The sequence below is a fragment of the Ascaphus truei genome, chromosome 1 (assembly GCF_040206685.1).
Source record: "Ascaphus truei isolate aAscTru1 chromosome 1, aAscTru1.hap1, whole genome shotgun sequence".
In the NCBI taxonomy this organism is placed as follows: Eukaryota; Metazoa; Chordata; class Amphibia; order Anura; family Ascaphidae; genus Ascaphus; species Ascaphus truei.
Genome location: NC_134483.1, coordinates 72,796,133 through 72,823,460, shown reverse-complemented (window position 1 = coordinate 72,823,460; position 27,328 = coordinate 72,796,133). Strand labels below are relative to the sequence as shown.

General features: G+C 44.4%; 1 protein-coding gene across 4 annotated transcripts in view; it reads left to right on the top strand.

Annotated features, from left to right (window-relative positions):
* Window positions 1-15,699: 15,699 nt before the first annotated feature.
* The window catches only part of LOC142489184 (adenine nucleotide translocase lysine N-methyltransferase-like), a 60,203-nt gene continuing 48,574 nt past the window's right edge, over window positions 15,700-27,328 (top strand). The window contains exon 1 of one of the 4 annotated variants that reach the window (XM_075589540.1): window positions 15,700-15,835. The gene's annotated coding sequence lies outside the window, so the exon portion shown is untranslated. Of the gene's footprint in view, window positions 15,960-27,328 lie in introns of all 4 variants that reach the window. The other 3 variants (XM_075589558.1, XM_075589548.1, XM_075589532.1) reach the window with 3 other exon arrangements.

Genomic DNA, 27,328 nt, shown 5'->3' with positions numbered 1-27,328 from the left:
GTGGGAAACCCACCATTTGGCACAATAAAATAGTTTCGTTTCTAGCAAGTGATTGACATGGTAACCCTTAGCCTGTGGTCATAGCGTCATGGTACAGTTGGGAGTAGGGAGAAAGGTGCACTTACGCGACTTAACAGTTATGCCTCGGGAGCACGCACATCACCAGCCAGGTGCGATCAGCATTTGAAGAAATTCCCTCATATGAGGGATAAATTGGCACTCCAGAGGACTTGCACAGTTGTAAAAGTCCTCTGGAGTGCCACTTTGTTCCTCATCTGAGGGAATTTCTTCAAATGGTACAGTTGGGGCAGCCCACAACTTTTTTTTAAATTATTTTATTATTATTATACAGGTCCACAGTACCACTACGTTTTGTTACTTGCTTAATGTTCCACTTGTTAAAAGAAAAATAAATTTGTTTTAGGCAGTATCACTCACTTTCTGCTCCCTCCCCACAAATAGTTTTATTTTTCAAACTGTATACAGTATGTGTGGAGAAGGTGCATAAACAAAAAAAGGGTTAGAGGGAAGGTACAAGTGTACAAGAAGCGCAAGAAAGAGTTATACATAAGTTATTTATACACCGGATATATTTATAAATATAAAAACTCTGTTATATTTCAAAGATCGCATTCTAGCTTCCGATCTGTAAATTGTTTCACTCCTAGTTAACTATCTATTCCTACAAGCTTATGGTTGTAAGCCTATGAAAAACAACTTCCATCTAATTCTTACTGTAGATGGTCACTTCATGTTTTGATTGTATTTACATAGCTCTGAGGGATTTTATATATTTCCTGTATTTCCCCAAAAGTTTTAAGACTGTTCAAGGATGGAACATCTTGGACCCTGAGTGTATTATTTTTAATCCATATCTTATTAACCCCTTGATGCAAACCTGGAGGAAAATCTTCATTTCTCCAGAGCGGTCATATGTTTATAGGTGTCCTCTTAGGTCTTTACTTTTGACCCATGTGTCTCATACAACTAGTGTAAATGTAATTACCAAGTGCTTATAGGCTTCTCTGGTCCTCTTATCATTGGAGACCCAGGGGAGTGCATCCATGGTTTGTCATGGGATTTCCAAATATTTCATTTCCACCCATTTTACTGCATTAGGTGACCTGTGCCAGGCCACGAGGAAGGCTAGGAGGTGGTTCAGATGCGCTGCTGCATGGCATTTCATAAAAAAGAAAGGGTCAAACTACAGTCTAATAGTTGAAGGGAGGAAAACAAGCGCAAAAAAACTGTGAACTCAAAGGATACGTAGTAGTCCAACTTATAAAATTCCCTTGATGGGTGCCGCACCGGACCGCAAATGGGTTCGTTCAGAGCCACTTGTGATTGTTAGAAGGGTGAAGTTCCGATTGCGCACAGACTCATCAAATGAGGAAATATATAGAAAAAAGGGGAGAAAAAACACAATAGTGTGATATTGCAAATGACCGTCAAGGCAACAAGTAATAAACTCACATTCGGCAAGGATAGATAGGCATTTCGGTTGTTAAGTGAACCACACTAGTCAGGAATCTCTGTAGAGCTGGAACTGAAGACCTTCGCTCGCAATAGGATGCACAGCATAAATCGGATACTCTCCGCCAGCCGAAGAACTTGCAGCATCAAGATCAGCTCCTCCACAACAGGATAATCTGCACCTCAGCGGGGCATCAGCAGGCTCCTCAGGCTCATGGGTTAGGCTCAATATAGAGGAAATCAGGGGAGCATCATTACCTATAGGAAAAAATAAATACAACCATAGTGCAAAACGTAATAACAAAATACACTAAAATGGCAGATCTCTCTCAAGAGAAAAAAGACGCTAGATGGTAACACTGTAACCACAGGCTAGCGGCAAGGAGCAGGAGGAAAGTGCGTCCAGGACAGAGACACAGAGTCAAAAGATAAAATGCCAAACTTTATCCGACAATGATAAAATTGGAGGCTTACGAGATATCAGATGTTTAACAGCATTGGTGTATGGTAAAGTTGTTCGCCGAGTCGCGTTCTCGGAATCCCCGTACACTGCTGCCGCATCCACCGATCTCCGACCTCCAACCTGCTGGAGCCGATACGTCACATCCGGTTCTTTCAAATCGTATGGAAGACGCCACCGGAGCTTCACAGCAGTCTCTCCCTCTGGATCTAACACTGGGGGGTTACGCTGTCTTTTGTGTATAGTCATGGGTTAGGCTGGCAGGACTCGGGGGTCTTCAAACAGCGGGGAGCTCCTGTAGTCGTTGCGGCCCAAGCGTTCCACCTGACGTACGTGTCGCGTGTCTACGCTTTTTCGAAAAAGTAATTCATAGTATTAGTGGTTTATTTTAGTTGCGCACTGTATCCTTTTTACGTAGCTTAGGGATCTGTCCTAGTGACAGTGCTTTAATATCTTTATAAGAGACATTACAAATGGCCTTGAAATGATAGTATGCCTTTTCGGTGACGACACAAAGATGTGCAACATGGGGTAAACAACATGATTAATGATTGGAATTGGAGTAAAGCTAGATGATGTAGACAGGTTCTTTATCTACCTTGGACATGCTGCCTTGCTGCCTAACCCAGACTGCCAACAAATACACACACTACTGTCCTCCTCACCACGTCCTTCTCTTACTGTGCAACTCAAAACTGGAACAATCTACCGGAGACTCTCACTTCCGCCACCAGTCTAAGGGCCTTATGCAGAGAGGAACGTTATTTAATGTGAAAACGGCAAGAAAATAGCCACAGAATTGGAGCAAGTTATGGTCGTATGCAGAAAGCTGCGTTACCTAATTTTTCTGATGAGATTCAAAATTGCCAAGTTTTTCTGGCTAGATTGAACTCACTATAATATAGGGCAGAATGGCGAGTTGCAGTGCATCTATGCTACCTGCATACCACCCTATTTTAACATGGCGAATTTACCAATCTCTCCACGTGTTTGGCAATTTTTAAAGTAAAGAAACCTGCTGTGGAGAATTTTATGAATCTCTCCATGTTCTCTGCAGGAGAAGCTTCTCTGGGAAGTATTTTCTCCAAAATATGGTGCTATTTCCCTTCTCTATCCTCTCTGCATAAGCCCCTAAGTTCTTTCAAAACTAAAGCTGCCTCACATTTTAATCTGGTCTGTAACTGTTAAAAACACCTATAATATATATTATCTCTAAGGCCTCGTTCAGGGTGCTGGCTTGTGAGGGAGGGCGTGCTGACGTGCTTGCTGCAGTGAGAAACAAAGTATTCAATTTGAATACTTGTTTTCAAGGTAGCTACTGCCCTGCCTCCGAAGCCAGGCGTTGCCGCTGACGACAGCTCAGTAAACGAAAATTTCGTTTCTTGGAGCTGAAGCGGCGTCACAGGGACCAAGGCAGCCAATGAAATCATTCTTCAGAATGATTTCATGGCTGCAGCTTGGATACTTTAACCCTGCAGCCTGTAGCCCCGCCCCCTCCCCAACGCTGAAAAGGCAGCTGGGGGATAATCACATGTCGCCAGCAAACTCCCAGCACTGCCTCCCGCACGCCCCCCCTCCGAGTCCTCAGCTGCCTCCCTGAACGAGCCCTAACTGTGCATGCTATGTCTTGTATATAATGTATACCCTGTTCACTTATATAACTGTATTTGTAACCATGTAATATTTGTCATCTTAACTCTATGCACAGGACATACTTGAAAACGAGATGTAACTCTCAATGTATTACTTCCTAGTAAAACATTTTATAAATAAAAAATAAATAAAATAAAAAACACCAAAATCAAATCATCTATAAAAGATAAATGATGATACTGTACCTATAGGGATTTCTAGCTCCAAACACGTGGAACTGCTCCCACCAACCCATAAAGAGATTGGCGAATGATGGAGCAAAACTTGTCCCCATTTGCAGTTCCACGTGTTTAGAGATAGAAAACTCCATCAAAAAGAAAATAGTTGTGTGATAAAAGAAAGTGAATAGAATCCAAAATAAAATACTTGAAAATTAGAGGTAACGCTCAATGTATTACTTCCTGGTAAAACATTTTTATAAATAAATAAAATATAATGCAGTCTCGTACTCTTTGGACCGTTTAACTAAGCCTGTGATATTTATCTTATTCCAAAGTCTATTTGTGTTAGAATACCGGTGCCTCTGCACCGTCCGCGCAACCCTCGGACTACCCAGGGCGCACAGTGGAACTTCCCCCTACCTGCAGCCACTCCCGCGGGCCGTCAGCTCGGCCGTCGCCGCGGTCCTGCTTCCCTCGGCCGCTCCTCCTTCTCGGCAGGAGAGGCGGTCTTTCCGTCCCACGCGCGTGCGCCTCCCTCCGGCACGGGCCGCGTGCACACCCCGCTTACAGTGCACGCGCCTGTACCCGTCCGTTATCCTCCACTCCTGCTGTGAGTCTCCGCCCCCCTACACCGCACGGACACTTCCTGAGTTCTAGAGTGCTCACCTGTGCATCTTCAGCTGCACCTATCCTGAGGAGCTTCCTGCAGTCCTCCTGTTCTGCCCCCCACCCCTGATTGGTCTCTCATAACTTATCAGGCATCCCTGAGCCCTCACTCCATGCACTCAACATGCATGGAGCTAATGTGCTATTCTCTCAGTGATTCCACAGATTCTGACACGGCTCGTACGACTACCCCTTTGGCTATCGACCTCGGCTCTCCTTGGACTTCGTATTCTCTGGCACCCCTCGATCACGGCTTGGACCCCGACGCTTCTCCTCTCTCCGCTCCCTGACATCGGCAAGGCTTCCACAATTCTACTCCAATACCTGGTACCGGCAAGTATTGTCTATGTAACCTATCTCAGGCCTGGCAACGCTTTACTCCACACTCCGGACGCGCTCCCTTTGCTGCGGGTGCGTGTATCCGTACTAACCTCTTCGGCACAGGGGACGGGTCTGGTCTGCAGGCAGCGCCGGCGTAACATTATGTCGAGCCCACAGGACGCAGACCAGACTGAACTAAGCCAGGTCCTCTCTGATCTGCTTCAGCAAAACCAGGCCATGGCGGATCAAATTGTGGCTCTAACCCGACAGGTCGCAGTAATTTAAGCCCGAGTACCGGCCAATTCCCCTCCTGGTGTTAACCCCCAGTCCGCGAGCGCACCTAGCAGCTCCGACGTAAGAATCCCGCCTCCTAAACATTTCGCTGGTGAACCGCAAGAATGCAGGGGCTTCCTCAACCAGTGTGAGGTACAGTTCGAGATGGCTCCTCACCTCTTCGATACTGTGCGTAAGAAGGTAGCGTACATTTACAACCTCCTGACGGGCAGCGCCCTGGCTTGGGCTTCCCCGGTCTGGGAGAGACGTTCTGACCTCACCCAAGATTACGAGCCTTCAAGGCTCAGTTCCAGCAAGTGTTCGACTCCCCCACACGCCGGGAGATGGCATCTGTTTATCTTATCCAGATCTCTCAAGGACGACGAAGCGTGACGCAGTATGCTGTAGAGTTCCGGACCATCGCAGCCGAGACTTACTGGGGGCAGGAGGCGCTAGTATCTGTATTTTGGCAGGGCCTGGCTGATTCCAACAAAGATGACATCGGTCGCCAACCCAGGCCGGATCAATTGGAGGTACTCATCGAGCAAGCGATCCGTATGGACCAACGTATCTAGGTACGCCGCTCCGAGCGCCAGCGCCCTCGCTATCCTAATTGTCAAGCTTTCAACCTCACGACTCCAGACAATACCCCTGCACTGGCAAGCGCTACTACTACTCTCCGTCCAGCCCTGGAACTACCTGAGCCGATGCAATTGGGTGTACAACGCACACCCATACGACAATTCCGTCACGCCGGGGTTTGTGTTTCTACTGTGGATCCGTTGAGCACCTGGTTGAATCGCATCACCGTTAAAAACCGCTACCCCCTTCCCCTTATTATCGAACTGTTTGACAAATTACAGGGGGCTATGATTTTCTCTAAACTGGATCTTCGTAGAGCCTATAACCTGGTGCGCATCAGACAGGGGGACGAACACACGTAGCGGTCACTACGAGTATCTGGTAATGCCCTTCGGGTTATGTAACGCTCCAGCAGTCTTCCAGGACTTTATTAATTACGTTTTTCGTTGGGTACTCAACATATTTGTAATTGTTTACTTGGATGACATTTTGATTTTTTCCAAAAATCTCCAGGACCACATTCGTCACACCTCCTACTTTCTTTCTCGTCTTCGTGAACACCATCTATACGCCAAGCTAGAGAAGTGCTCTTTTCATCAGTCCTCTACTCATTTCCTGGGTTACATCATCTCAGACGAGAGTTTCATGATGGACTCTGGCAAACTTCTGGCAGTAATGGAATGGCCTAGACCTAACACCCTCAAAGCCATTCAATGATTTTTGGGGTTCGCGAATTACTATCGTAAGTTTATACGTAATTTTTCTTCTATTGTAGCTCCCCTTACAGCCCTTACGAAGAAAGGGGCAGACCCTTCTGCTTGGTCTCCCGAGGGTCTGTCCGGCTTCAAGGTACTCAAGGAAGCATTTGTATCCGCCCCGATTCTCCGCCATCCGGACATCAACCTTCCCTTCGTGTTAGAGGTTGACGCCTCCGATTGCGGCGCAGGGGCAGTCCTGTCTCAGAGACCTACACCTCAAAACAAGTTACATCCCTGCGCATACTTCTCCAAGAAATTCTCATCGGCTGAGAGGAATTACGACGTGGGTAACAGGGAACTCCTGGCCGTGAAAATGGCTCTTCAAGAGTGCAGACACCTTTTGGAGGGGTCGAAAGAGCCGTTTACTATCCTCACGGATCACAAAACCTTCTCTATATCGAGAACGCCTTGGCCCACGACAGGCTCCCCGATTTGACTTTCATCTTTCATATATCCCGGGAACTAAAAACGTTAAGGCAGATGCTCTGTCCAGGCAACATTCCTCAGAGGAGAGACCTGAGGAGCCCTTGGGGACCATCCTACCACAGGAGAGAATTCTCGCCACATCTACTTTCAAGAATCTTGATAAGATTGTATATTCTCAGAGATGCATTCCTAAGGACCTGGTGATTCCCGACAACAAACTCTTCGTATCTCCCAAGTTTGTCCTACTTTTTGGATTTTTTTGTCCTTATTTTGGATCGCGCCTTTCAACTGTACCGCGGGATCCTCCTACCTCAAGGTTTTTTTTGATTCACTCACATAATAGAGAGGCATGTCCTCGAGCATATCAGCGCTGATATAACCAAGATCAGCGCTGATATAGGGGACCATGCGACTAACAGCTAGACCGGCCCCTCTATATTTGCTATTAGGTATATAGCTGCTATACAGGGAAGGGGGGTGGGGTGATCATACACTGACTATCCCATCATTAACCCCACATATACCCGATGTACATATCAGCTGCTACTGTTGGCATTTCGCAAGTGCATTTACCTGACATCTGCTGAGTAGCTTCTCAGCATTTTACAGCTGTCATGTGCATATACTAGCCTCATTAGCCAGTGTTGACATCAGTTGTAGCCACCACAAACACAGTGGAGGTTGCTTGAACACTAGCCGCCTCACCCCGCGCACTACATCACCCTGCTATGTGAAGGGTGACTATCTGTGTGTGCAGGGTTTCTCTTCTGTGGCCTCTAACAGAATGGCTAAACAATGACTGGAAACTACAATGCACGAAGAGCTTCACACTGACAAATTACCATACTGACAGAAGCGAGGGTGTGCCTTATTGGTTTACAGCACCCCTATAAACACCACTACATTATTAGTGTCACCTATGGTGTTTCTACATCAACTATCTGTTTGCAGTATAGGTATTCTGGTAACTATATCATATGCCTTAGGAATGCCGACTAGTATATACCTTACCTGAGTGTTTGCCTATTAGCCTGCGCCTTATTCCACTGTGTGGGCCAAATATGATTTCACAATAGACCTAGCACTGACAGCGCTGTAAAGTCTATTTAGCAAGCAGTGCAACCTCAAGCAGGGTCAGATATGGTCTGACCTTTCGCATACTATGCCACAGAATATGTACATTAACAGTGTATCAATTGAGTGCGCACTACACGCCCGGATACACTAACATTGAGATTACCTTCTTGGTGAGCTCTCATAGGCTCCTTTCCTATACCTTTAAGGAAGCTATAACTTATAGCGTTTTGATCCCGAATATCTATAAGGGATCTTAGTATTACATCTACCCACCTAGTCTCAGGTGGGTTATAAAGGATACAGTCACGTGCTGTTGAAATACACCATTTAATTACGTTTTAACAACCTATTTTTTATTCTTGGTTATTAATAAAGTATTTTAAATTTACAATTCTACATTTGTTGTGATTGAGTGCTGGAAGACTGGGTTCTTTTTTCTCCCATATGATACAATCAGTCTCCATCCAGTCAGCACCTCACTGTGGTTAACACTAGCTGTGCGGGTTTTTCTCTGTGTGTAGTGTTTGCGCCAGTAGCCTTTTCGCTTTGTTGCCTTTTTGGAAATATAGCTGTTTTGTCCATTTTAAGGCCTTTTTAGCTTTATTTACATGAAGGAGTCTCAGATCCCCTTAGGAACTCTTTGGTAATTCTTATTTGTAGGATTCTCCTGCCCCCAAATTGGTTAAAACTTTGGAGATCATTTTTTCCCTTTGTCTTTTTTATAAGCAGAAATCACAATTATTTTACTGCGTTAAAATCTCCCCCCGGAATAATTTTTCCTTCAGCGAATTCTAACAAAGGAAATAATTTTTGAAAGAATTGAGTGCCTTTCGTTGGGTGCCTACATATTACATAGTGTTACTGTTGTGGTGCCAATGCTACCTTTAATTATCAGGTATCATCCCTCTTTATCTGATTTACTTACATATACGGTAGAAGGAATGGTACTGATTTTGAATTAAAAGCGCTACTCTTTTTTTCATAGCTGCTAATGCAAAGAAAGTGGTTTAGTAAACCCTATCTGAAAACCTGGGTTAATCTCAACTTCTCAAGTGTGTCTCTTGCAAGAAAATCATAATTGTGCGTAAGAAAATTCTGAACTGCTTTTTTACATTTTCTAGGAGTGCTTAAACCTTTAACATTCTTATTCTCTCATAAACTCCAATAAATCTGCAGAATAACCATAATAGTCCACTTTCTGGTTTTTATCATTGCCTTTCTTGATAAATTAAGAAAGAAAGGGAGAGATAGGTAAGGGGGCGAACAGTAAGCCATGAGTGGGGAAAACCGCGAGGTTGAGGGATACGAATTGCTAACAAAATAATAAACGAAATGCAAGATAAGATTTTCTTGTTCATTTCTGGCCATAAGGCCAAGGATTAAAAAGAGTGAAACTATATATATGTACATTGTGAATACAGAAAATAAATTGTAACGCCCATTTTTTTAATTTAAGTTTTCTTACATTTAGCCCAATAAATCTGAAAATGTATACCTCGGCTGTATATAAAGTAGCGGTATTATGAAACAAAAAGTTAAATGCATTGAAAAGAACAAATATGACTTCGTAACCCAATAGATTACACTAAAATAAATTATTCAAATTTAGTGATAATTCACCTCTCAATAGTGCCAATGAGATCAATAGAAAAGTCTTGAAAAGGGAGTAATTTGTGGTCCACGTTGTCATGGCAGACCCCGACAATTTACAACAGGGACCAATACACCACACAGAACTGCAGAGTTGAAGCAAAAAAAATTTATTGCAAAGTTTTCACAAACTTCCAGCACATAAAACACACCCAGAGCAAAATAACGAATATCAGCTCCAGAAGCAAAAAGGTAAGTGAAATCAAATAACAGTCTTTTAAATTGATAATAGCAAAGTCCGGTACATATAAGTATAGATGCAGGGAGAGGGGAGAAAAACCAAGGGGTTAAGCAAGGTATAACAAGCGGGGTACTTACAGAGAGGTTGGATTCCCACCAGGCTGTGTGACCCCCTGAGAAGCTTCACCTTACCCCGTCTCCTTTGAAATGAAGTGGTGTAGAGCCGCACGCTCAAAAGGTGTCACCACTAATCCATTCCTCCCGCAACAATGGTGAAACCGGTGGTGTCCTCTGATCCAGGCAGCAACAGAAACAAAAAATGATCGAGTGCACTACTGCTTGCTATGAAAAAAAGTTGGGGAACTCACCAGGTTTGAAGGTTAAAAAAGTCTTTAATGAAAATTACATAAAATGACAAAACTCCTCCTCCCATATGTTTCACGCCCATTATGGCGCTTTGTCAAGGACATTTTATGTAGTTTTCATTAAAGACTTTTTTAATCTTCAAATCTGGTGAGTTCCCCAACTTTTTTTCATAGCAAGCAGTAGTCCACTCGATCATTTTTTGTTTCCATAAAACACACCCAACTGGGGTAACTAGGGGAGCAACCTAAAGTCCTAGCTGTGGGGACCTCCGTCCGTAAGCTTACCCCGATATGTGTTCCCAACTTGTGCTGCTGTCCTCTGTAGTATGGTGTCACTGGAGACCAGCACTTTTAACACTTTAATACCCGGATCCTTTGATTGAGCAAAGCGAAAAGATGAAATAAATTGTAATTTATTTCCATAATTGACATACACACTATGTTACACAATTACTCAAAATACACTTACTGGGACGGGGGCAAACGGAAAAACTTATTTACAAAATGAAATCTTGAAAACCAATGTCTCTAGGAGCAATTTCCCAAGAGCGGGAGTTGCTCGCAAACAGAGCTGGAAACAGTCTTTGGTCAGTGGCGCTGCTCGCAACCACTGTTACTCTGCCGGAGCTGCTTCGTTCGTTCTGCCGCTGTAGTATTGGATCTTGGAACCTTAGTTCTTACGAACCCTTAAATCTTGTTACGGTGTTACAAAGTTTGAAGACTAAGCTTAGATGAATCTTGTTACATGTGAATCTGGTTTCCGATGGGCTGCAGGGATTCTTATAAGGTTAAACCTCCTATACCTAACCTGTGCAGCCAATCACTCCATGGGAATAATTTTCCCCATCTATCCCGGAATTGCCAATACCTTGCAAGCCTTTCAGAGGTGGCTTCTCATTCTGCTAAGGGCATGCGCAAACCTCGCACCTCTGCCGCTTAGCATATGAGACCCAACCTCTTTACCTGTTGACTCCGTCTGGGCGAGTCACCATTTGCTAGACTGCCGGACTTTACACTAAGATGGGGGTACTTGTGTTCTCCCTCCCCACTTCACAACTTAGTTCGTAGTCTTTCAACTGCGGACTCTTTCAGACATCCTGGCAGCACGCCAGCGGGGTGTCTTAGAAATCCGGGGCTGGAGATGCTCCGCTCATTTGCAGGGATTTCCAGCCATGCATTTCTAAACGACTGTGATTATGTTTCCTCTGTCTATGGCGTTTCAAATGAAAATCCCTATGTGCCTAACATATTGGTACAATTAAAATAGGGAGACTTTCATTAATCAATTTTTATATGAATGTATAAAAATCGTGTTCTATAACTTTTCATGGATTTAACCGAACAGCGTTCACAGCAAATCTCAACGCTCTATGAGCTTCCAAGCCAAAGTTAGCAAAAAGCCGCTTTCAATGCTGCCAAGCGCCAGACTTTAAAACCATTTTTTCTTTCCATGAACACTTAAAACACTGCTACATTTATACATTTTACACATATAAATGACATTACTCTCGCCACCTTATACCTGGTGGGAGATGTTCTGAACCACATACATTTTTATTACAATTGCAGTGTTTCTGCCATCATTGGGTTGCAGAGCTGGCACGTTACAATTCCCCAATAGGGCTTAGGGGCACACCGCCGGGCATAATACCTTTATTATTGGCCTGGGTAACCCCTCACCATCACATACACTGTATGGGCAGCACTGCCTTGCTCTCCGCTGGCTAGCAGTTTTACATTCCCCGCCGTTGCTTCACTCCAAACAGCTCCGGCCAACGCTGCACACACAGACCGCAGCAACACTGGATGCTCCAGACCCCGGCACTGGGTCGCCTCAGTTTCCTTTGGCTGACTCTCTGTCAGCTCTTCCTTTACAGGGACAATGCCAGTCCCCTGCCAGCATACAGCCTTCACCAAGAATATCAAGTCCAGAATGACTCTCTTGAGCCTGGGGAGAAGGCGTATTTGTACCCATCCCAATCATGGAGATGCCAGCTTGTCTGGGTAGGAACAATATTCCTGGTCTCTGCATATGACCCTAGACCAGGTTGATGAGATTACTGGGGTTGAAGGTGGTCTAGGAAAATGCTGAGACAATCCCCTTCCACAGACCAACCATACAGATACAGCCACTGGGCTTACAACTGTCTTGCAGAGCAAGTCCACTCAGCAGGTGGTCGACCTCTTCCTGGTTTCTCAACAATGGGCCTAATCCTATCAGTGTGTCCAGGCCTTCAATACCAAACACGGATATGATTACAGCTCATTTTGTAAGAGAGTTAACCCCTTCAGGCCCCCACTCTTGAATAAAACTTTACATCCCTGTTTCACACACTTTAAGAGGAACATGTAATAGGACTGCTACAATAAACTGTACATACATAAATATCTACATCATATCATTGACAGGTAGGGGTAATGGCGGGCTTAACCTTTATATAAAAGCAGACAAATCTACCCCTACTGTCACATACATACTTGAGCTTTTTTTATCTTTCCAAAAGCATGGGCTAGTGGCGTTTTCTCCGATAGATTCAGCCCCAAATTACCATTTTACTAAAAGCCCTGTGCCTGCGAGTCCAGCTTTCTGTTTGCTCCCCCACACTATGCATAACCATGTTTTCCAAACCCAGTACTCGTAGCACTGCTTTTACAGTAGAGGTGTTCAATCTTGAATCGAGTACAGATTCCAGAGTACCAAAAGACTATCTAGCAATATGGATCTCAAAAGAAAGCACTTGGAATGAACTCGTCCTTTAAACCAGCATTGGCTAGAATAAGGATGGCAGAAAGTGTTGATCTTAAAGAGGCAATCCAAGCTGTTTTTTTGTCTTCTTATCTTCATTTTTTAATACAGGATTGAAGCAGGGGGTCTCCGTAGCTGAACCCTGTTTTCAAAGCTCTCGGGACCTGCGGGCCAATAGGAAGCCGTGACGTCATCTGGTGCAGCTTCCTATTGCCCATGTACCGGAGGGCTTTAAACTGCAGGCAATACCAGCATGCCCATCAGAGGTAAGTATCCCTGGAAGCAGGGGGTCCCCGGAGCTGACATTAACTGGGTTTAGCTCGAGAGACCCCATGCTTCAATCTTGTATTCACAAAAAAAGGATAAACACATACAAAAAAAATTGCTTGGATTGGTCCTTTAGCTGCAATCATGAGGAAAGTCCCTCAAAATCAGGTTTCATGCATTGATTTATCTTTGTCATTTGCACTTAAGAGAAAAAAAAGCATGAGTTAGTAAAGTAGAGCTACAGCAGAAAATAAGCACTCGCAAGCAAAATGGATTTAATAAATACTTTGCAGTGCATTAAATTAGACTGAAGGTGGCAGTTTTTATTTCACTATGAAATGGTATTGATGTAAAGAAAAGTTACAATCACTCAGCCATACTGTAGCTTGCTACATACTGTATTTATAGGCTTGATAACTAGCTCCTTTTATCTTTAAAGACAATTGTCTTTTAAAAACATTGGCCAGACCCATAAAGACAAAAATGTATGCACAGTTTCTTCTACCTTCAGCACCTAATGACAACTTCAGGAGAAAAGCGTCATTAATAAGCTAGACCAGGGGTACGCAAACTTTCCTTAATGCCCCGCCCCCCACTCCTCACAGCTCCGGCGTCAAATTACGTCACAGGGTCATGTGATGCCAGTTACCATGGAGACGTGTCGCTGGAACCAAGGTAAGTAGAAGTTTACAGAGGCCTCACGCGATCCCCAGCATTTATTTTAGGGAAGCGTGTGGCCTCTGTAACACCACCCCCCAGAAAATCTCACGGCCCCCCACTTTGCGCACCCCTTAGCTAGACCCTAATACTTTGAAAGATATTTTTACTTTTTCTTAACTGAAGGCCTTAAATAATTTTATTTTCCCCAATACTACCTGCTAAAAGTAGCACATTTTCAAGTTATCTGTTGTTTACTGGTTGTTGTTTTTTCTCTCCAGTACCTATTCTCGAGCGGTCAATATTCAAAACTTGGTTATTAGACATAGTCAATATTTCCTTTCCCTTCTGTGGCGCTACAATTATGGGAGTCTGTATAAATGTATACTGCATGTCAAAAGTAAAACCTATATAACTTAGATATTTTATTTATCTCTAAATACATATTCCATTCCTCTTACCCAGGTAAGGCTGCGTCAATAGAAGGGAAGATCGCGCTGATGCGTCTGCACGCTGTGCGTTCAGACAGCCTTAAGGCAGTGATCGCGTCTATATAGCGTGCGGGCGCGTGCACGCAAAAGCGGGAGGGGGCGCGCGATGCGCGTAAAATCAGTCCAAACGGAATTTTTGCGCGATCGGGCGGTCACGTGAGTGGTTCGCCCAATGAGGGCGAACCAGCTGTGACATCACTGGCCCGCCCATAGACACGCCCCCGGACGGCGCGCGAACGAAGGCCAGGGAAAGCACCCGCTTTCCCTCAGCCTCCGCGCGCGTCCGCACTCCTCCACACGGCTGCTCTATCTACGGACGCAGCCTAAGAATATCATATGATTTCATCTTTTTTCATTGCATACAGCATATTTTATCATTTTATTTGTATATGCAATCAGATGCCATGTTGTTTTCTACCATTTGGTTGTTTGATTCAGGGTATTGGGTAAAACTAAAGGGTAACATTACCTAATAAAAAAAAGATCTCTCTAAAAAATTTTATCAAATGTTTTACCAGGAAATAATAGAGTTACCTCTCGTTTACAAGTATGCCCTGGGCACAGATGATCTTTGTAATCATTAAAATAACTGGTTTCCTGTAATAGGTGTGCAGTTTTATATCTCTGCTGTAATTCTGTCAATAAATAAATATACACAAAAACATGAAACCTTTTTATTTTTTGGGGTAGATTTTTTGTTTTGCAACACATTTCTGTGGATTTATATTATGCATCATCAGTATTGATGTGGACTAATGTGTGGGACTAATACATTTATCCATATTTACGGAACCACATAAACCCGAATCAACCTCATTCTTTAAAGTTGATATATTTTTTCATTTGAACTCTTTTACCATGGTTTATCGAACTCATGTTTATAATTATTATTATTTTAACATTATTAACACTTTCCCGGCCAGATTGCTCAGCAACGCGTTGCAGGGTGTAACTACCCCTCTCCCCCCGCTGTTGATTGAGCATTGGGGATGTATCACTAGAGCAAATAGACTTCTCAACCTGTCAAGTTAAGGAACCATTTACACGATGCGGCAATATTCTGAAAAAAAAATCATGGGATTAACCCGGGAATCCCCTCGCCCAGTCATTACAAACACAACCACACTGCATAAAGAGAAACACGTGCAGCAAGATCCTGGTTTACTTTGCACTGCAAGCCTCGCCAGCCTCGCTCCCACAAAGGAAGGAAACCCCGGCTGTGGCTGTTCCAGGAAGTGAAACCATGAGACCCCCGGACGCCATCTTTGTTATGGGAAAAACAAATCTTAAACCTTAAAAAAAATGTTTCCTCTCCCTAGTTATACTCCCAGCATAGTATCATGTTTTACATAATATATTTAATCTGATATGAGTTATTAAATCTTTTTTTACAAACAGTAGGGTAGGCAAAAGTTATTGCATTGGATTGTAATGTAGTCATTTAAAAAAAATATCGCATTGATCTAGTTTCTGACGGGGCTGTGAATCTGCCCGAATCAAAGATGGATGCCGCAAGACATTATCTGCGGGTTGGTAGTTATAGCTGGGATAGAGATAACCTCCTTTCGAACCCTCGTCGATTGTGACGTCACAGTAGGGCATGTGCTTGTTTACACTGGGGCCTATGTGGTGAGTGACAGCTGCACATGTGAGTGTGATACAGGGCGCTGCAGTGGCAGCTGCACATGTGTGTGATACAGAGCGCTGCAGTGCAGCAGGTCCAGTGACGCTATTACGTTATCGGCTGCAAAAGGTATTGGTGACCCCTCCTTGATCTGCAGTGTAATAAAGGTGCTATAAGGAAACTTTTTGCAGTATGTTGTGGTGCACACTTGTAAAAGTGCTATGAATAAGTAAATTGAAGGTTCAAATTTTTCTTTTAAATGCGTGGTTCTACTTAGCGCTTGGAAGCATTGTAACAACGTATAATGTAAGTAGTTAACTAAAAAAAAAAAAAAATTATACTCATTTGTTCTTGTTTGGAAATGAAGCCTAACCCCTACCAATATTCATCTCAACATGTTTACAGACGGATTAATAACCCAGATTTAACCCATTAAACAGGTCACTGCTATTCTTTGTTTTTGTACCCTATGATGGGTTTCATCTTTTAAAATATACACTCAATATAATATTCACACCTGATTAAAGACTTTGCATAAATATGGTAAGGACATTGGTTAAAAGGTCAATATTCTGAAGGAAAAAAAACATGAATTCTTTCGGCATCTTTAATCTCTGCATGGAGAGATTTATAATATTTAGTACCTGTAGTGAAGGGACTTTTGCAAAATCACAGGACATGACAATGAGTTGTGAAAAACACCTCTTCACCCTATTTTTTAAACCATGAAGATTCCCTCACTTGGTGGAAACCAATAAACATTCCTAAATTTCAATGCTTTTCAGTGAAAGATTGAGACATAAATTGGCCTCCCATACCACATCTCCCAAGTCGCAGTTGTTGTGTTGGGATGTATGATCCAGAACCTATACTTGCCACTTCAGAGGCTAGTATCTTAAATGGTGTATTTGTAGAGAGCACACACACACACAATAATATATATATATATATATATAACCTCTGTGTAGATTGGACTCTCTTATATGGGTGTGCAATGGATTTGTGGAACAATGTGTGGGTGACCCACACTGGTGATGGGGAGCAATCCTACTGAATTTGGGTTACAATTAGTGAATTGGAATCTGCCATTGGCTGCTGATGCTTTCAATATTTATTCATTATAAATGGGTAAATGCTCTGCATTCTAATAGTAAACATTATACAATGTTGACATTCATTGTACTCAAAAAATATTAAGAATAATAAAATATTGCATGTTGTGTATGTGTTTTTCAGCCAGGTTTTAGATTTTTGATTTTTTTTTGTTAGCTTTTTGTTATTCTGTCTGTTGCATCTTCACCATTTCCATTCACTGCTCCATCTTCCAGCTTTGCCAGTTGTACTACCTTTTCTGTTTTCTATAACATTACAAATCCTCTCTACACTGTAGGCAAACATGTACTAAAATAGATAATTCTATTATCCACTCTACACTTTGTAGGCTAAAATATATTAAAAATAGACCAGAGGTTGATAGGTGTAATGAATCGAAATTCGAAAAGGAAACAGTGAAATTGCAGAAAACACATATCCAGTCCTGTTTCTGTCTCTACATTTCACGTGTTCATAATGTCGACAAACTTGGTTATCTTGATTATACATTGCTATCGCTTCTGAGGAAGATATGTCAAGGAGGGGGTCTACATAATAAGTGCCACAAACAGCATTTTTTGCTTAAAATTGGCACACGTAAATCTATTTTTAAATTGTACTGGTGTGCGCCTATGTCAGGAGTTGGCAACTCCAGTCCTCAAGAACCAACATGTTGGGTTTTCAGGATATATTTGCTTCAGGACAGGTGACTGTCGAAAACTGGAACCTGTGCCGAAGCAAGGATATCCTTAAAACCTTACCTGTTGGTGGTCCTTGAGGACTGGGATTGTCCACCCCTGGCCTATGTACTCACCTGAAATGCCATGGTCTGCACCGTTAGCATTAAAAAATAACTTTGGCATACAGATTTGAATTGTATGGTCTAAAGCCAGAAATGTATTCAACGCAATACGGGTGTTTTAACATATAGGTTAAATTTTTTTAAATTATTTTCACAGTATGGATATTATAAATAATATTAGTCATCATTTATATTGACTAATACTAGTTATAAGTAAAACATATATACAAATCTGTTTAAAGTGCATTAATTATGTATTCAACATGACGCAATGCATCAAAAGTCATTTTAAACAACAAATGATGCATCATACATGAAGCCTTCATACATACTGTACGACGCAGATTAATGAAGGTGTACTATTTAGCACTAAAATTGTGACGCACAAAAAACATTTTAATATGATCTTACATAGTACTGTACATAGATAATACATAGACAGTACATAGGTCCTGAAATATCTGTGGACAATTATCAGCTGGTCTGCTGCTTTTGACTCCCACTGTTTTAGTTGAAATATGTAAACACTCTTTAATGAAGACAAACTCATATGTTGATTTTAAAATGTTTTTCTTCGGCAGGTTATTGATTTGTAAATGAAATAGTGCAGAAGTAAAAAGTGTACATTAACTAAGACTACTTATAATTTTAATAATAAAACATACAATTCAGGCTGGCACATGAAGTACAGTTGAAAAAAAGAAATAACTTTTTAACTGCTGCCATAGGAATCTGCATCGTATAGAAATGCCTTGCTGGCAAAAGTAACGGTCTAATCTCATTATTTAACATGAATAATCCACCTTCTATAAAATGTACTTTTATCTTCCTGACACTATCATGCACCTGTCATATTATCCGGACGTTCCTCCTTCTCCTTCCGTGCACCCCAAAACTGGAACAACCTACCAGAGACTCTCATATCCACCACCAGCTTAAGTTCTTTAAAATCTAAGGCTGTCTCACACTTTAATCTGGTCTGTAACTGTTTCATACGCTCATAATATATATTTTCTTTAACTGTGCATGCAATGTCTTGTATATAATGTATACCTTGTTCATTTATGTAACTGTATTTGTAACCATGTATTATTTTGTTTTACTCTGTGCCCAGGACATACTTGAAAACGAGAGGTAACTCTCAATGTATTACTTCCTGGTAAAATATTTTATAAATAAATAAATATTGACTAAGCTTGGTTAGATCATTTGTACATTCAGTTAATCTTAATATATAAAATCGAATGGTTGGTACTAGCTGCGGTGAATCTGATTGGTCCTCAGCCTCTGGCCAATCAGATTGATGGGTCTGATGTCACCCAACTGCCACTCTCTTCCCCCTTGGCGCCACACACACACACACACACACACACACACACACACACACACACACACACGCGCTCATCTCTCCCCTCCCGGCGCCCATCTCTCCCCTCCCGGCGCTCATCTCTCCCCTCCCGGCGCTCATCTCTCCCTCCCGGCGCTCATCTCTCCCTCCCGGCGCTCATCTCTCCCTCCCGGCGCTCATCTCTCCCTCCCGGCGCTCCGCTCATCTCTCCCTCCCGGCGCTCCGCTCATCTCTCCCTCCCTCCCGGCGCTCCGCTCACCCCTCCCTCCCGGCGCTCCGCTCACCTCTCCCTCCCGGCGCTCCGCTCATCTCCCTCCCCGGCGGGGGAACAGGCAGTGGCCAGGCAGGCTGCAGCTGCCTCGCGGCGCCTAAGATGGCGGCGCCCGGAAGGACCCCCTTCCTCCCTCGCGGTGCCGAGTGAGAAGATGGCGGCGCCCGGAAGTAGAGGTAGGTGTCGCGTGTGTGTCGCTCTAGGTGACGTGTGTGTGTGTCACTGTGTGTGTGTGTGTGTGTGACACTGTGTGTGTGTGTGTGACACTGTGTGTGTGTGTGTGACACTGTGTGTGTGTAACACTGTGTGTATGTGTGACACTGTGTGTGTGTGTCGCCCCCCTGCCTTTCACGCCCCCCCTGCCTTTCACGCCCCCGCCCCCCCCTTGCCTTTCACGCCCCCGCCCCCCTGCCTTTCACGCCCCCGCCCCCCTGCCTTTCACGCCCCCCCCTGCTTTTCACGCCCCCCCTGCCTTTCACGCCCCCCCCTGCCTTTCACCCCCCCCCTGCCTTTCACCCCCCCCTGCCTTTCACACCCCACCCCTGCCTTTCACGCCCCCGCCCCCTGCCTTTCACGCCCCCCCTCCCTGCCTCCGGGCAACGCCGGGTATATCAGCTAGTGCTCAATAAAAGTAGAATATGGTGCTTATAATATGCTCTCTCTACACCTGTTATCAACCTGCAGTCCTTTAGTATTTAATGACAACTTGAAAGCGTCCATCGTGAGCTTAACGTGTTTTAACTACAGTATTCGTAAATGAGTACGAATGACTTTTCAGTTGGGAAACTAAAAGAGTTCTCCTTTTAAAGTTTCACAGCAGGAGAAATGCAGAAGTTGACAATATTATCGAGTTCTGTTAGTTGAAGACCTGATTTAATCCATGTTCACTTTCCTGCAGAATTCTACCTGTCGTCATTGGTTGATGAGTACAGAGTAGAATGTTAATAGCATTGGTTCCTGTTAAATAATGCTCCCTCTCTGTTGGGTATCTTGGCTTTCAGTCTCTAGTCCAAATACCTTTACTTTGAATTATATATGGTAGTACTGGATACAGAAATAAAAACAATGATTTTTGGCACATGTGTACTGCTGCGGCTCATTTTATTCTAACACATCACCGGTTTTTCCCTGGCTTTTTCCTGGAATGCGACGCACTTCACCGGGAGCATGCCGCATTCATTTTGCGTTCTCAGCCGCGGGTCATGCGCGGGTCATGCGTTTATTGAGAATGGTTCGGATTTAATAGGTTGCAATTCTTCGCGTGTCCGCCAGTTGGCAGATATGCATGCATTGTAATGCGCATGCGCTTCAGTAATGTGTCGACTTGCAGGTGTTTCGTTTAAAAAAGATACCACAGTGTGGTATTGTAAATTGGTCTTGAGACTGAAGGAAGAGTTTGCAAAAATGTATCAATTTAGGCTTTTCATATTAAATAAAGACAAAGACCAGTTTCTGTTACAGTATTCTCCAGAGACCCGCCCGCCATGAGTGTTCAAGTGCAGCCCGTTTTACAAAAACCCGACAGAAGTTACGCGTATTTGATATGGGCCGCGATTAATGCAACAGATGATAAATTGGCAACAGTTGTTCAAATTTATCAGTATTTTAGCGAAAACTATGACTTTTACAAATTTTCGCCAGCTCCTCATACGTGGAAGCGTGCAATAAGGAAAAGGTTATGTAGCGATTCCTGTTTTTATCGTATTGAGCCCCACTTTGTTGGAGGGTATTGGTGTGTATCACCGGCTTTTTCCTGTATCTATGATCATGCAAAAGGCGAAAGGTCGTGTTAAAACCAACTAATAAACGACAGTCTCTGCCAAGCAATGCACCAGCACCGGCATCCAATAACGGTCCCACCGTCAGTGACAACCCTTGCTGTCTATCCAGCAAGCCTGAGCCGGATTTCGCGTGCAGTTTCGATCAAGCTTGCATGTACCTAAGCAATTTCCAGCCTCATCAGCTCACTACAGGTGTCCCGCTGCAAACTATCGACGTGGATGATCAAGAACACTGGACTGGCAGTGGCCCGGCGCCGGCGCCAGCTGAATGGGAAATTCAATGGTGAGTATTGTTCCCGTTTTATTTTCTGTGTTTTTTTTATTTTGACAATACAGTATCAATATCGGCGCGATTCAAAAGTCAAGCGATTCTCCTGTAAGCAATATTATTGGCTGAGCGGCTTCTCCAGTACTGTGCTGCAGATACTGAACAATTGGTGGAACGCTAGGCGCATGCGCATTGGAACCTTCTTGAAACGCATATGTGTGTCATTACATCGACGGTAGGCGCATTCGCATGTGAACAGGAGACGCCCCCCGAGAAAATTATTGGTGGGATTGGCTGGGAACTTCTTTAGGGGGCTGACCATTACAGTAAAACTTTTCTTTTTGTTTTTCCTCAGAAAAGAAAACGGCTAATGGAGGGATTTCGATGGATAATATCGCTTTGTGTAACAATGCCTGCACACTGCTGAATCGGATTTAAAAATCCACGTACCGGAGTCTACAGTTTAGTGGCCGTTGTTATTGATTAGGATAGAATACTGTACCTGAAACAGTATGCTGATGTTTTCCGGCCGTACAGTATACAATACTTTTTTATATACCGTATACTGTGTAATAAACCCGAAAAAATAAAAACTATGCATTTATTCTACATGTATTACAGTACTGTACATACAGTATGTGTCTTCTATACAGTGCCAGTACGTACAGTACAGTATGTGTCTTCTATTTTTTTTAATACTCTTGTACTGAGCATGCCTACAGTATACAGTACAGTATGCCTGGACAGTAGCGTACATTCTAGAAACACTGTATTTTCTTACAGTAGCAAAGGAGCCAATGGAACAATGTAAAACAAATCAACATGTTCTTTTATTGGTGGAGTAAGTACAAAAACATTTATTTACAAATACTGTATAACAGGCCTGCACAACATACGGCCCGCGGGCCGCATGCGGCCCACCCGGCCTCTCTGTGCGGCCTGCGATGAGATTTAAAAAAAAAAAAACTTAATTTTTTTTTAAAAATGGTGGCGATTCCCCGCGGTGCCGGGGGTGATGTGAGGTGCATTGAGGTGAGGTGCAAGGGAGGTGAGGTGCAAGGGAGGTGAGGTGCAGGAAGGGTGATGTGAGGTGCAGGGGTGATTGGAGGTGCAGGGGGGGGGGTGATTGGAGGTGCAGGGGGGGTGTGATTGGAGGTGCAGGGGGGTGTGATTGGAGGTGGGGGGGGGTGATTGGAGGTGCAGGGGGGGTGTGATTGGAGGTGCAGGGGGGGGTGTGATTGGAGGTGCAGGGGGGGTGATTGGAGGTGCAGGGGGGGTGATTGGAGGTGCAGGAGGGGGTGTGATTGGAGGTGCAGGGGGGGTGTGATTGGAGGTGCAGGGGGGGTGTGATTGGAGGTGCAGGGGAGGTGATTGATTGGAGTTGCAGGGGGGGTGATAGGAGGTGCAGGGGTGGGGGGTGGTTGGAGGTGAAGAGGGGGGGGTGATTGGAGGTGCAGGGGGGGGGGTGATTGGAGGTGTGGGGGGTCACTGGAGGTGCAGGGGGGGTGATTGGAGGTGCAGGGGGGTGATTGGAGGTGTGGGGGGTGATTGGAGGTGTGGGGGGTCACTGGAGGTGAAGGGGGGGTGATTGGAGGTGCAGGGGGGGTCATTGGAGGTGCAAGGTGGTCGTTGGAGGTGCAGGTGGGTCGTTGGAGGTGCAGGGGGGGTCGTTGGAGGTGTAGGGGGGTCGTTGGAGGTGCAGGGGGGGTCGTTGGAGGTGCAGGGGAGGGTGGTTGGAGGTGAAGGGGAGGGTGGTTGGAGGTGAAGGGGAGGGTGGTTGGAGGTGTAGGGGGGATGATGTGAGGTGCAAGGGGGAGAGTGATGTGAGGTGCAGGGGGGGAGAGTGATGTGAGTTGCAGGGGGGAGAGTGATGTGAGGTGCAGGGGGGAGAGTGGTGTGAGGTGCAGGGGGGAAAGTGGTGTGAGGTGCAGGGGGGAGAGTGGTGTGAGGTGCAGGGGGGAGAGTGATGTGAGGTGCAGGTGGGGAGAGTTGTGTGAGGTGCAGGGGGGAGAGTGGTGTGAGGTGCAGGGGGGGGAGAGTGGTGTAAGGTGCAGGGGGGGGAGAGTGGTGTGAGGTGCAGGGGGGGGGAGAGTGGTGTGAGGTGCAGGGGGGAGTGGGGTGTGAGGTGCAGGGGGGAGAGTGATGTGAGATGCAGGGGGGAGAGTGATGTGAGGTGCAGGGGGGATAGTGATGTGAGGTGCAGGGGGGGCGAGCGATGTGAGGTGCAGGGGGGGAGAGTGGTGTGAGGTGCAGGGGGGAGAGTGGTGAGGTGCAGGGGGGGAGAGTGGTGTGAGGTGCAGGGGGGAGAAGGATGTGAGGTGCAGGGGGGGTGGGATGTGTGTGGTGTGCAGTGGGGTATTGTGTGTTTGTGGAGAGGGAGTATTATGTGTGTGAGTGAGGGGGAGAGGTGGGGGTGTGAGAGATAGATGGAGGAGTATCGCAAAGGTTGATAGTGAGGGGTTCTGGGGGAGATATGAGGATGATGATGAGAGGTGCTGGAGGAGAGATGATGATGATGACGATGATGATTTTACCCGTGCGGCACAAATTTTTTTTCCTTGGAGCATTTCGGCCCTTCTTGCTTTACGAGTTGTGCAGGCCTGCTGTACAATGTAGAAACATTTTAAGTGCACAGCAATTCAAAACATCAACAGGTGTATGGTTTACTGCTACAGTAGTGAAAACATTTATGTATAGAAAGTAAAAACATTTACAGTCAGTCAGTATGGTTTACAGTCGCATGTTTTAAAAACAAATTCTTTATTCATAAAATATACAAAACACAACATCGCCTTTATTAAAGAACGGCAAGTCAAAACATATACAGTGGGATGGTGTGCAAAATAGTCTGCACCAGTACAGTCCTCGAGGGCAGCAAACAGGCGTGGTTTTCAGGGTAACCTTTGAAAACCGTGCCTGTTTGCGGCCCTCAGGGACTGGAATTGTGCAGGTCCTGTGTTTGTGTACAGCAAGTTAAAACATTTCTGTATAAATACAAGTTAAAAAACACAACAACATCTCCTTTATTTAAGTACAGCAGGTCAAAACATGTACAGTACAGTTCAGCACAACAGTATGGTCTTACAGTACCCGTGATTAAACCAGAAAGTCCACCAGATTGTCCGTCCATGGCCGATTCCTTGCATGGCGCAAAACGCCATTAATGCAGTCTCGAACGCCTTTCATTACAGGATCTGTAATTGTATAAAAGCGCCGCAATTCCCCCAGAATGGTCTTTCTTAAATTGGCAGAAGGTGCCTTTTTATGCGATTTCCTTCGTAGTTCACTCTGAAGGCCCAGTCGCAGTACAACGAGTAGGGCACATGGTGCTTAAAAAGTAACAAGGCATACTTGTGGGGTGCACCAGCACTCTTCACCCTATACTTCTCCCTGAGTGTCGGTGGCAGATCGCACAGGGTGATGTCGGGCACCGTATCGATGCGAGCGAATGTAGGTCTTCTGGGAGCGGGTGTGCTTGAGGCGACAGCGATGGTAGGTTGTCTGGGAGGAGGCTTTCCTCCGGTCTTGGTCGCCGTGTTGTCTCCTGGCGTGGTCTTGACGGGGTTGTCATGTCCTCCTCAACGGCATACATGTACACTACATCTTCTGGTGGAAGGGTGCGGTTGGTGATGGAAGGGGGTCGATGGTCCCATTCAGCACATCCATGCCACCCTCCTGCTCCGGCGTCGTGGAAACAGGGGCATGAACACCGAGCAAATGATGTATACCCGCTATGTCAGCCTCTATCTTCTCCATTCGTTGATCCATATGTTGCATCCGTTGATCCATATGTAGTATCCGTTGCTCCACATTTAACATGGTCTCCAGAAGCAAATCTATCTTTGCCAGCACAATAGAGTTCCCGGGGATATCCACAGTTATCCCATGCAGCATCCGGTCTAACGAGCTGCTTCTTGTGCATGGCGTGTGGACAACGGAGGATGAGATGGGGGTTCCATGGAGAGAAGCGGCAGCGACGTCGAAGAAGGGTGGAGGAGGTGACCTGTGGATATCCGGTAGAGGAGAAGCGGCAGCGTCGTCGAAGAGGGATGGAGAAAGTAACCTATGGATTTCCGGGCGAGAAGCAGAGTTGTTTAAGAGCAAAGTAGAAAGAGACCCGTGGATTTCAGAGGCATCAGCGGAAGCGTCGTCGGAGAGAACTGGAGAAGATGGCCTGTGGGTTTCCGGGAGGGCGGCGGCAGCGTCGAGGACGAGGGGTGGAGAAGACGGGCTGAAGATTTCCGGGACAGCGGCGGCAGAGTCGTCGAAGTGTATGGGAGGAAGTGGTCTGCGGGTTCGATGGGTTGGCTCCCATTCATTTTGCGTCGAGAGTACATCACCGTATTTCTTCTTGACATAATAAGGCTGACGTCTATGAAAACCCTTAGCCTTTGGGGTCAGCAGAAGGTTTTCTTTATTGGCCTTAGCTTGCCGCTTTTGCCTTGGCGTGGAAACGGCAACCGCCTTTCGCTTTTTCTGCATGACAGGCATGGCAGAGACGAGTGGGTTCCTGCGTCCGTAGAATTGGGGTTGATCCATGGAAGCAGATGACATAATGCAGTATCTGGACAAGGGCAAGTTCAGATAAAGATCATCGAGTGGTGGGCTATGCAAAGTGTATAACCTTTTATGCATGGCGGCGAGGTACAGGTGTTGAAAGTGGACGTACTCTAATGTGAGTCATTACCGTATAAATACACCATCAATTTTGTGGATTTACTACATCGACTAAACATCGAATATACATTCTTGTGTTTGTATTTCTTTCTACTCGCAGCAATGCCTGTTAAAAAGATTTCCAAGGATCTCAGCATGCGAATTAAAGAGATGTACACGAGCGGACACCAAATTGCTGCTATCCAACGCTGGTTAGCTACTTCTGGCCTCGTTGTGCCAACAACCACCGTGAGCTATCATGCACACGGAAAAAACAGAGAACGCAAATGGGCACCAAGTTTAACAAACGCGTAAGTGTATTTATACAACTTAATTTTTTTTATATCAAATAATGTACTGTAGATCTACAGTACTGTATCTAATATTTTTGTTATTTCTGTAGATTTATATTACAACCGTATATATTTTTTTTCTATTTATATTACAACAGTATATATATATTTTATATTTATATTACAACAGTATATATATTTTTTATATTTATATTACAACAGTATATATATTTTTTATATTTATATTACAACAGTATATATATTTTGTATATTTATATTACAACAGTACTGTATATATATTTATATTACAACAGTATATGTATTTTGTATATTTATATTACAACAGTATATATTTTTTATATTTATATTACAACAGTATATATATTTTGTATATTTATATTACAACAGTATATATATTTTTTATATTGCTGCATATTAATAGAACAATATATTGTGTCCTGTTTATCTACTGTCTCTAATATGTTTGCTTACCGGATTGTTTTTCTTTACATTGTAGGGAGACAACTCTTCTGGAGGACAAAATAAGTGAGGAGAATGATGAGAAGAGTGCATTAAGGGTCAAATACACTCTGCAGGAAAATCACAATCTCACTGTATCCGAGACCAGCATAAAGAAGATGAGACGTAGCATTGGATGGAAATATGGACGTGTGAGGTTAGTACTGGACAGTACAGGAGGTAAAAGTGTTGTTTAGGAAACTACTGTACCGCTAAAATTATTTATTCCTTGTCATTACAGAGCGTACCCTATGATACGGGACGTAAACAAAATAAAAAAAGAGTGGTCCAGGCCCAGGCATGGATCGACAGTGGAGAAACTTTCCAGGATTGCATCTTCACTGACGAGTCTACTGTGTCGCTGGAGATATTTGCAACCTTTGCATTCCACAAAAAAAGCCGCATATCTTTGAAGCCACGGCCAAAACACCCCGTAAAGCTGCATGTATGGGGTGCCATCTCTAGACG